Source organism: Macaca fascicularis, chromosome 17 (assembly GCF_037993035.2).
Source record: "Macaca fascicularis isolate 582-1 chromosome 17, T2T-MFA8v1.1".
NCBI lineage: Eukaryota > Metazoa > Chordata > Mammalia > Primates > Cercopithecidae > Macaca > Macaca fascicularis.
The window spans coordinates 4,809,374-4,821,385 of NC_088391.1; the positions used below are offsets into that span (position 1 = coordinate 4,809,374).

A 12,012-nucleotide genomic window follows, 5' to 3' on the forward strand; every position below is an offset into this window, starting at 1 on the left:
ATTAGCTAGGCAGTGTTGGAGACTGCCTCATGAAAATAGCTAAAATCTGTATCTCCTCCTTGTCAAGTGCCTGATGTTTAAGGGCTGTGTTAGATCTCCCCTCCCTTTCCTTTGACAAAACACCTCAACCCCTGCCCTGTTACCACACCCTCACCAGGACTACCCTCCCCCACTTATAAGTCAGGGCCTTTTTTTTTCCTGATGTCTTCTCCAGCTGGATTTGTAACAGTCCTTCCAATTTAAAGCAAAATGACACCTCCCGTATGGCTACCACATTGTTCTCTGTAGTAATTCCTAAGGCTGTAACTGGCCAGGGCTGAAAATGTGGACGGGGGCGTTCTACTCCCTGACAGCTGCAGCCAGGAAGAAAGCAGGGATGGGGAGGAAGATGAGACATTAGCGTGAGGGATGGACGGGGAAGGGCCGCTGCGGCCCCAGGAATCAGGAGCCTCCAGAGGGCAGTGTTTCTGGGAGTGATGGTTAACCATGATTATTGAACAAGACCGTTATAAATTCACTTTATTACGTTTTTGGAATTGACCATACTCTGTGGAACAGATGTGCTCTCTTGAAATTGTCCCCAGCCAGAGAGGGGCTGACAGTCAGCACGCAGTTTTGATGATCAAGGATGTGCTCTGTCTACCTGACTGAAGCTGCGGGAAGTGTCGTAGGAAGAGCCTGCTCTGTCTGCTCTCAGATTGATTGTATGTAGGTATTTGGGGTTTTAAAACTGATTTCAATTTGGAGCAGTCTTTGCTTCTTATACAAGATCGTTTTCAAAAATGGCTTTTTGGGCCAGGTGCAGTGGCTCACGCCTGTAATCCCAGCACTTTGGGAAGCCGAGGCAGGTGGATCACCTGAGGTCAGGAGTTTGAGACCAGCCTGGCCAACATGGCGAAACCCCATCTCTACCAAAAATACAAAAATGAGCTGGATGTGATGGCGCACACCTGTAATCTCAGCTACTCGGTAGGCTGAGGCAGGAGAGTTGCTTGAACCCTGGAGGCAGAGGCTGCAGTGAGCCGAGATCGTGCTGGTGCACTCTAGCCTGGGCGACAGAGCAAGACCTTGTCCCCCACCCCTCCCCCAAAAAATGTTTTTCCACCAAAAGAAACTACAGTTGGTGAGAATGTGGAGAAATTGCACTGTTGGTGGGAATGTGAGATGATGCAGCCATTGTGGAAAACAGTATGGAGGACCCTCAAAAAATTAAGACTAGAATTACCGTTTGATCCAGTATACTAAAGAATTGAAAGCAAGGTCTCAAAAAGATAGTAGCACATTACTCACAATAGCCAAGTGGTAAAAGCAGCCCAAATGTTTACCCACAAACAGATAAACAGAATGTGGTGTGTATATACACAATGGAATATTTTGGGGTTTTTTTTTTTTTCCTTTTTTAAAAATCAATAGAAGTGCTAGCCAAACAATGGAATATTATAGCCTGTTTAAAAAGAAGGAAATGCTAACACTTGGTACACATGAATGGATGTCAAGGACATTATGCTTAGTGAAATAAACCAGCCATACAAGGACATACACTGTATGATTCCATTCCTATGAAGTATCTAAAGTAGTCAACATCATAGAAACAGAAAGTAGAAAGGTGGTTGCCAGGGAACAGGAGAGGAAGAAGAGAAGAGTAATGTTTAAGACGTGTGGCAGTTTTGCAAGATGAAGAAGTTCTGTCACACAACAGTATGAATATACTTGACACTGCTGAACTGGAACTGTGTGCTTAGAAGTGGTTAAGATGGTAAAATTTAATGTTATTATGTTCATCACATAGGAAGAAAGAAACAACATTTACTTTTTAGTTATTATAGTATATTCATTTCTCCTGATTTTGGTGACATACATTTTGAGAATTTATAATAGCTTTACAGCATTGAAATTCCCCTAGATAAGAAGTCACCATTATTAACTTTCATCCGTCGTTGAGGATCCAAGCCCATTGAAGTCAGTGAGGAATGGAACATAAAGACGTGAAGGCAGCAGCAGCACCGGCCTGTGGGTCTGGCGATCATGAGGAACTCTGCCCAGCGGAACTGGCCTGGGCTTTGACGCGCTGTGGACTATGGCATGTAGGATTTTTCAGCTGAACTGCAAATTGCTGTTTCCCCATCAGCAATTCATAATTCAACTGAACAGTGTCTATTGAGAGTATGTGACCCTTTAAAAAGTGTTCAGGTAGAGTGGAGTCAGATTACAGACAAGACACTGTAGAATAATTTTGTCGTGAAGCAATAGACAACTCCCATGTCACTTCTTGTGACATCATAAAACCACTGTTTTAAGAAGTTCACCTTGGAAGTAATATATAGGATGGCTTGGGGAGGGAAACAGAGTCATGAAGACTGGCTGGGGGATTTTTCTAGCTACAGTCTCAGATGAGCACAAGGGTGGGAATCAGAGAGGCCTGGATTCCCGTCCTGGTTCGGACCCAACCCCTGTGTAGCCCTGATAAGTGACTCAACTTCTTGGAACCTCAGTTTCCACATCAGCAATTTGCAGTTCAATTGGAAATCACATACTGAGTGCTTTCTGTATGGCAGATACTATGCTAGGGGCTGGAAAGACAAAAATCAAACATCTGTCCTTTGCTTTAAGCCTGTCCTGCCCTTTAAGATGGTAAGCGACCATCTTAAAGGAAACACACATAGAAGGACAGTAAGTGTCGGGAGTCCTAGAAAACCACCAGGCTTGGACGAAGCATCAAAGCAAAGCACGAAGATTCTTCCTGTGTGGACATCAGACACTGAGAAATCCCACTCCATAAAACACGCTTAAATTACGGGACACAGGAGTCATTAACTTCAAGGGACTTTAAAATCGTGAAAGTGGTTGGGGTGGTGAAGGGAAAAGGATACAACCAGAAAACGGAATCAGGTCCTTGGCAGGCCCCACTGGGCGCGGAGATTGGGAGTCGGAAGAAAGGGTTAGTGAGGGGGCTCCGGGGAGGGCAGGACATACGACTGCTCTCCAGAATGGGAGCAAAACACCCAGATTTGGATACTAAGACTGTTTTTAATATCATTTTGTCTTGTTACAAGTACCAGAGCCACTGCTGGGGGAGGCAGTTCCGCCCAGTGGGTAAGAGTTAGAGGGCCTGGGCCTGCCGCACACAGCTGTGTGTTATTGGGACTTGAGTCTCCTCATCTAGAAATGGGGACAACTGACAGTACCTCCCATGTAGCATCGTCATGAGGATTATACGAGCCTGTTCACCTCCACAGCTTAAATCAGTGCCTAGCACATTGTAGGTGCCTGATAACATAACATCTTGCAATTCTTTTTTTTTTTTTTTTTTTTTTAATTTATAGAGATGGGTCTTATTATGTTACCCAGGCTGGTCTCAAACTCCTGGGCTCAAGGGATCCTCCTGCCTCAGTCTTCCAAAGTGCTGGGATTACAGGCATGAGCTACCGTGCCCAGCCACATCTTGCAATTCTATACTGTTTTTCAGTTTACAGGGTGCTTTCTTATATCATCATTCCACTTGAAGCTCAAAGCACACCAATAACAAGTACTTGTTCAGAATGTACAAACCCTGAGAGATGGGTATTGTCATCCACATTCAATGGGTGAAAAAAAACAAAGAAAGAAACTTGACCAAGGACTCATACTCAAAACACAAAAATATAGACAAGAAAAAAAACGTGCATCACTATCATTTGAAGGCAAGTTAATCCGACCCCAAAGCCTTGCACAAAGTCCACGTGCTGTACTTCTTCCCTTCCCTTCCTTTCCCTTTCTCCTTCCTTCCCTCCTTCCTTCCCTCCTTCCCTCCCTCCTTCCCTCCTTTCCTCCTTCCCTCCTTTCCTCCTTCCCTCCTTTCCTCCTTCCCTCCTTTCCTCCTTCCTTCCTTCTTTCTTCCCACCCTCGCTCCCTCCCTCTCTTCCTCCCTCCTTCCCTCCCTCCCTTTGCTCCCATGTGTGCCAGGCAGGTCTAGGTGTTAGGAACACAGTTAAGAATAAAGCAGACAAGCATTACTGCCTTTCTGGAGCTTGCATTCTGGACAATGAACAGAATACATTAGACGGTGCCAAAAGCTATGGAGAAAACTAAACCAGGGGAGACGGTAGAGTAAGATGAGGGTTGTGCTTTTAAGTGGGATGGTGAAGGTGAGAGAGGGAGCCAGTGTGTGTGTACCTGGGGAGAGCTGTCAGGCACACGAACAGTGGCCCTGGGCAAGGAGTGCCTGCGGTCTCTGCAGCCAGGAGCCATTGGTTGGAGAGGGGCGGGAGGCACAGTGTATCTGGGGAGAGGTCTCACGAATTTTGGCTCTCTCCCCTGTGGATGATTCTGAGCAGAGGAGTGACACAATCCAGTCTAGGAATGGTTTGCCAGCATCGCTCTGGCAGCTTCGGCCTGCCGGGGGCAGTGGTGGCAGCAGGGGGACCAGGAGAGGCTGCTCGAGGGAGCCCGAAGCTGGGTGGGAACCCAGGCTTAAGCGGTGGGAGGGGACCCAGGCTTGAGTGGTGGGAGAGGGGTAAGAGGTAGCCAGATTCTGGACGCCTTCAGGACCTAGAGTCAGATCTGCCAGTGGGATGATCTGGTCGTGGGATGTGAGAGGCAGAAGAATAACCTCTGAACAGGTAAAACATACAGGCTAATGCCTGCTTTACAGATGGGAAGACTGAAGCTGAAGGAGCTGAAGTGACTTGCACCAAGGTCATTTAGTTAGGAAGTTAGTGAAGCAAGGACATTGACCCGGGAATTTTCACCCCAGGCGCCGTGCCCTTCCCTCGTCCGTGTTGCGAGTCTCTTGCCCCTGGCCTCTGCCCCCCTCACCTGCCAGGACTGAGTCAGCCGGACGCATGAGCGCCTCGAGCCGTCATACTTCCGCAGTGTCGCTGACTGCTAATCTGTGATGTTGAAACAGTGGCTGTTGAAACCTCTCCTGTGATTAACCTCGGCCAGAGTTGTCTTTTGTTCTTTACTTTTTTTCTTTCGAGACAAAGTCTTGCTCTCTTGCCCAGGCTGGAGTGTAGTGGTACAGTCAGAGCTCATTGCAGACTGGAAATCCTAGGCTCAAGCCATCCTCCCGCCTCAGCCTCCCAAGTAGCTGGGACTACAGGTGCGCGCCACTGCCCCCGGCAGAGCTGTTTTGCTAAGTGTTCATGAAAAACTCAGAGAGCTGTCAGTATTTCCAGTCCATGTCTCTGTCCAGAGGGTTTTCTCCTGGTACCTCCTGTAAAGCTCTAACACTTTCCAATAGACTCCTGTTAATTGTGGATTTATGCATGAATACAATACAACCTGCTTTTTTTCTTTCTTTACTGATTTTCACAGCAACAGCTACATCATGGTAAAGAATTCTCCCTTGGAAAACACAGTTCAGTTCTTCGAGGAGAAAGTGTCGTTTTCAGAGCTTTGCTCTGGGTGGGAAGCCGCAGTGCCTTTATTTTACTGAGATTCACTTTTTTTTTTTTTTTTTTGCTCAACCATGGTTTAAACTGATAAGGAAAAATGCTGTTGGTACCAGACAGTGCCAGATCAGTGCTTGCAAAATTGGAAGATTCCTGCTGCTTTAGGCATTAGACACGCAGGGTTTGTGTATATTCTCCTAACCCAGGAGCATCAGGATATCTCAGCCAGTAAGCAGCACAGTTCTTGGGCCTCGTGGTCTGGGCAGCCGCTCCAGGATTAGAGAAGGCTTTTGTCTTAAGTGCTGTTTCCCTTGGAGTCTGAGACATACTCATGTGTGAAAAAAATGATGTGCTTCCTCAAGGCATCCCCCAACCAACCCCCAAACACACACCAGCAGAACATACTAGACTAGGTGACCTCCTGCTCTCTGCCCGTACGCACCTTGACCTAGCATAGGAAGCAGAAGTTACATTTAAAATCAGTCACCACGCATTGTGCAGGCTCTAATGTGTTTCTCAGACAGCACAGGTCTGGCTTTCTCGGGACCTCCAGCCACACCGCCAGCAAGATAGACACAGATCCACACATGACCCCCAGCAAGACAGACATGGATTCCCACAAGCATAGCTGGCTCCCTGCTGCCCACCCACCCGTGCTCCCAGGATGCACTCCCTTCTCCGGAGGCACCAGGCCCTGCCATGCCCCCGACAGCCGTCCCCTCTCCTTTAATGAGCAGATAAGAAAGCTGGGGCCCAGAAGGCAACACCAAGGCTGTGGAGTGCTTTCTTCTGCCCCTTGCTTTGTGCTCAGGCCCAGGAATTTACTCCTCCCCCACCCCTGTCTCTTGGTGTCTTAAGACAGCTCACTTTTCCTCCCAGACACAGGCCCTGACCTTTCCTGACCAAGACTGGGGATGGGCCCAGGCAGGGGAGTGGAGGTGGGTAGAGGGTAACTGGCACCATGCTCTCAGAGCCTGGAACCCTGACTTGGTGCATGCCGAGAGCTCCCCCCAGCTTCCATTGTCAGCTGGTCCAAGGTTCCCTGGCTGTTGCGGTGTCCGGTGCACCTGTCTGGATGGTTTCACGGCTAGGGTACAGGTGCAGACCCATGTGCCATGCCTCACTGTGGTGTGTGCTGTCACGGATGTAAGCAGCTGGCTCGCCTGGAATCACAGGAGGGTTCTGCAGAGGAGGTGATGATGGCTGGGATGTGGGGGATTCTCTGAGACGGGCACCCCTGGCAGAGGGGGAAGGAATTGGAAAGCTGGGGCCCGTGAGCAGACCCAGCTCCGTGGGCACCACTGAGAGGTGCTGTGTCCAGAGCTCAGGCTTACAGGACTGGGGCTGCCAGGTGGGAGGTGGCCTGAGCACAGTCTCAGAGAGGGGCTGGGGCTGGGCTGGGAGAGGCCGCTGGTGGCGTGTGCACACCTTCCTGCTTTCCCTCTGTCCTGCTTCAGGAGCTCCGTGCATCGTGAGTGCATGAGCTTGAACTCCTCGTCATCACAGCTCTGTCTCTGCTTGGCAAGAAAGACCTAAAATGCTGGTGTGTGAAATACTACTTCTGCAGTGTTGATCACCCCCGTTATTATGGATCTTTTTCCGTGTTTATGATTGTTTTAGTGTCAGATTCCTGGGCTCTATTTACAGAATCGGTTGCTACTGACAGCAGTGTGGCTGAAATGATGAGGGGAGAGGAGGAGAGGCGTGAGGGAAGCAGGAGGCCAAGCATGGTGGTGGGGGGTGGGGTCTGGGGCTGGACGTGTGTCTGCTGAGCACCTGGCACATGGCCAGTGCGGATAAGATGAGCTGTGCATAGAAAATACAGGTTGCATTGATCTGAATTTAAAACATCTCCCCAAGAAAGAACTCTTCAGTCAGAAACCAGGCCCATCCTTTTCTAGTCAAGTAACTAGAAACATGGATTTGCCAAGTCCCTGAGAAAAGCAAGTCCAAGGAGCACCATCCCAGGGCAACCTTCAGCCAGCTTCTGTCCTTCCCTCTGTCCTTCCCTCTGTCCTTCCCAGCACACCGGCTTCTCCCTCAGACTTCTGCTTTTTGTTAAATCTCCAGGGAACTTGGAATTTTTCCAAAACGTCCTTGACCCTATCTCTTGCTGCGGGCATGAACTTGATCTCCCGACATGGATCTCAGTTCCTGATGCCATTTCCTGGGGCCGCTCCTGTTGCCACCCACTCCCACTAACTGTGTTCTCCCCAGCTGGCTTCCCTGGCCCCAGGCTCTGCACCAACAGCTCTTCCTCCACGTCCTAGCAAAGTCTGTCATTAGCCCAGCCCTCAGCGGGCGGGACACCTTCAACTCTCTGTGGAGTTCCAGCTATGGTCAAGGAGGCTGAGAGTGTCACATGCATTCTGTCGCCTGATTCTTCAAAAAGGACACGAAGCTCAGATAAATGAGGTCACTTGGTTTAGGTCCCATGCCCACAGAAGGGCAGGACCAGAATTCAGAGCAGCCTCCGTGATCCTAAAACCTCCTCTCTTTCTGCTGTATGAGGGGACTCTGCTTAGGTCCTGTGGCTTCCTTCCTCCGAACCCTGGCAGAGCAGCCCGGGATGAACTCCAGCCTGTGAGGCCCTTCTGTGTGCCCCCGATCTTTGCAGTCTCGTCTTCCGTGAGATGTGCTGGGGGTCCGTGGAGCATGTGCTTCGCATCAGCCACCTTCGGTTTGCAATCAGGAGCCGTCACTCTGTTCTGAGTGGCCTTCAAGGAAGCCTTTCCCTGGCTGAGGAGGGTCCCTTTCTCTTTAAAATCCTGCCACTTGCTTCGGACTCTCCTTATTATATTTCCACTTCCTGGCTGCAGTCATCAGTATTTGGGTTGTTTTTTTTTTTTTTTTCTTTTTTTATACTTTTAAGTTCTAGGGTACATGTGCACAACATGCAGGTTTGCTACATATGTATACATGTGCCATGTTGGTGTGCTGCACCCATTAACTTGTCATTTACTTTAGGTATATCTCCTAATGCTATGCCTCACCGCTACCCCCACCCCACAACAGGCCCCGTGTATGATGTTCCCCTTCCTGTGTCCAAGTGAACTCATTGTTAATTCCCACCTATGAGTGAGAATATGCAGTGTTTGGTTTTCTGTCCTTGTGATAGTTTGCTGAGAATGATGGTTTCCGTCTTCATCCATGTCCCTACAAAGGACATGAACTCATCATTTTTTATGGCTGCATAGTATTCCATGGTGTATATGTGCCGCATTTTCTTAATCCAGGCTGTCACTGATGGACATTTGGGTTGGTTCCAAGTCTTTCCTATTGTGAATAGTGCCACAATAAACATACATGTGCATGTGTCTTTACAGCAGCATGATTTGTAATCCTTTGGGTATATACCCAGTAATGGGATGGCTGGGTCAAATGGTATTTCTAGTTCTAGATCCTTGAGGAATCGCCACACTGTCTTCCAGAATGGCTGAACTAGTTTACAGTCCCACCAACAGTGTAAAAGTGTTCCTGTTTCTCCACATCCTCTCCAGCACCTGTTGTTTCCTGACTTGTTAATGATTGCCATTCTAACTGGTGTGAGATGGTATCTCATTGTGGTTTTGATTTGCATTTCTCTGATAGCCAGTGATGATGAGCATTTTTTCATGTGTCTGTTGGCTGCATAAATGTCTTCTTTTGAGAAGCGTCTGTTAATATCCTTTGCCCACTTTTTGATGGGATTGTTTTTTTCTTGTAAATTTGTTTGAGTTCTTTGTAGATTCTGGATATTAGCCCTTTGTCAGATGAGTAGATTGCAAAAATTTTCTCCCATTCTGCACATTGCCTGTTCACTCTGATGGTAGTTTCTTTTGCTGTGCAAGAGCCCTTTAGTTTAATTGATCCCATTTGTCAATTTGGGCTTTTGTTGCCATTGCTTTTGGTGTTTTAGACATGAAGTCCTTGCCCATGCTATATCCTGAATGGTATTATAGCCTAGGTTTTCTTCTAGGGTTTCTATGGTTTTAGGTCTAACATTTAAGTCTTTAATCCATCTTGAATTAATTTTTGTATAAGGTGTAAGGAAGGGATCCAGTTTCAGCTTTCCACAGATGGCTAGCCAGTTTTCCCAGCAACATTTGTTAAATAGGGAATCCTTTCCCCATTTCTTGTTTTTGTCAGGTTTGTCAAAGACCAGATAGTTGTACGTGTGTGGTATTATTTCTGAGGGCTCTATTCTGTTCCATTGGTCTATATCTCTGTTTTGGTACCAGTACCATGCTGTTTTGGTTACTGTAGCCTTGTAGTATATTTTGAAGTCAGGTAGCGTGATGCCTCCAGCTTTGGTCTTTTGGCTTAGGATTGTCTTGGCAATGTGGGCTCTTTTTTGGTTCCATATGAACTTTAAAGTAGTTTTTCCAGTTCTGTGAAGGAAGTCATTGGTAGCTTGATGGGGATGGCATTGAATCTATAAATTACTTTGGGCAGTATAGCCATTTTCACGATATTGATTCTTCCTATCCATGAGCATGGAATATTCTTCCATTTGTTTGTATCCTCTTTTATTTCGTTGAGCAGTGGTTTGTAGTTCTCCTGGAAGAGGTCCTTCCACATCCCTTGTAAGTTGGATTCCTAGGTATTTTATTCTCTTCGAAGCAATTGTGAATGGGAGTTCACTCATGATTTGGCTCTCTGTTTGCTGTTATTGGTGTATAGGAATGCTTGTGATTTTTGCACATTGATTTTGTATCCTGAGACTTTGCTGAAGTTGCTTATCAGCTTAAGGAGATTTTGGGATGAGACCATGGGGTTTTCTAGATACACAGTCATGTCATCTGCTAACAGGGACAATATGACTTCCTCTTTTCCTAATTGAATATCCTTTATTTCTTTCTCCTCTCTGATAACCTTGGCCAGAACTTCCAACACTATGTTGAATAGGAGTTGTGAGAGAGGGCATCCCTGTCTTGTGCCAGTTTTCAAAGGGAATGCTTCCAGTTTTTGTCCATTCAGTATGATATCGGATGTGGGTTTGTCATAAATGGCTCTTATTATTTTGAGATACGTCCCATCAATACCTAATTTAATGAGAGTTTTTAGCATGAAGCGCTGTTGAATTTTGTCAAAGGCCTTTTCTGCATCTATTGAGATCATCCTGTGGTTTTTGTCGTTGGTTCTATTTATATGCTGGATTATGTTTATTGATTTGCATATGTTGAACCAGCCTTGCAAAAATCAGTGAATCCAGGAGCTGGTTTTTTTTGAAAAGATCAACAAAATTGATAGACCGCTAGCAAGACTAATAAAGAAGAAAAGAGAGAAGAATCAAATAGATGCAATAAAAAATGATAAAGGGGATATCACCAGCGATCCCACAGAAATACAAACTACCATCAGAGAATACTATAAATATGTCTACTCAAGTAAACTAGAAAATCTAGAAGAATTGGATAAATTCCTGGACACATACACTCTCCCAAGACTAAGCCAGGAAGAAGTTGAATCCCTGAATAGACCAATAACAGGCTCTGAAATTGAGGCAATAATTAATAACTTACCAACCAAAAAAAGTCCAGGACCAGACGGATTCACAGTCGAATTCTACCAGAGGTACAAGGAGGAGCTGGTACCATTCTTTCTGAAACTATTCCAATCAATAGAAAAAGAGGGAATCCTCCCTAACTCATTTTATGAGGCCAACATCATCCTGATACCAAAGCCTGGCAGAGACACAACAATAAAAGAGAATTTTAGACCAATATCCCTCATGAACATCGATGCAAAATTCCTCAATAGAGTATTCGGGTTTTATTGCATCCCCTTAAGGACAAAGGTCATTGTCCCCAGCACCTGACAGTTGTTCCGCTGGAAAAAATAGTGATGCGTCGCTTCTCGGCCTTTTGGCTAAGATCAAGTGGAAAAATAGTGATGGGGACATCCCTGAACTTGCACAAGAGGGCTGAGGCCATGAGTCTGAAAGAAGACACTGCTCTGTGACAGATTGTTGGCTTTGCCGAGCGTGGTTCATTGTCCCAAGAAAGAAAATCTGACTACCAGGGTGGCCAATCTAAAAAGCTGCACCGTCCTTAAACGATCTCTCTTGGCCAGGCGCAGTGGCTCACGCCTGTAATCCCAGCACTTTGGGAGGCCAAGGCAGGTGGATCATGAGGTCAGGAGATTGAGCTCATCCTGGCTAACATGGTGAAACCCCGTCTCTACTAAAAATACAAAAAATTAGCCAGGTGTGGTGGCGGGCGCCTGTAGTCCCAGGTACTCGGGAGGCTGAGGCAGGAGAATGTCGGGAACCCGAGAGGTGGAACTTGCAGTGAGCCGAGATCGCACCACTGCACTCCAGCCTGGGCGACAGAGCGGGACTCCGTCTTGGGGGGAAAAAAAAAAAAATATATATATATATATACACACACACACACACACACACACACACACGTATATATATGTCTTTCTCTCTCTTTTCTGGTAAAAGTACTATATAATTCCTCATTCTCATATTTTGAGTTCCAAGCCTTTCAGATATGTATGGAGAGTAAGAATGATGGCACATTTCTACTCGAGACACTGTTGGGATGTACTGGTTTTGGTAGTACTGCCTTGCAGATAAAGGATGGAAGCAGAATATCGGATCATCTTTTTCATCTTCTTTACCTCCTCAGACTTCCCAGCACATTGCTTGGAA

At 46.7% G+C, this 12,012-nt stretch overlaps 1 protein-coding gene across 23 annotated transcripts in view; it reads left to right on the forward strand.

The window, feature by feature from the left end:
- Nucleotides 1–12,012, forward strand: part of SPATA13 (spermatogenesis associated 13) — a 327,141-nt gene that overhangs the window by 290,406 nt on the left and 24,723 nt on the right. The window lies entirely within an intron of this gene.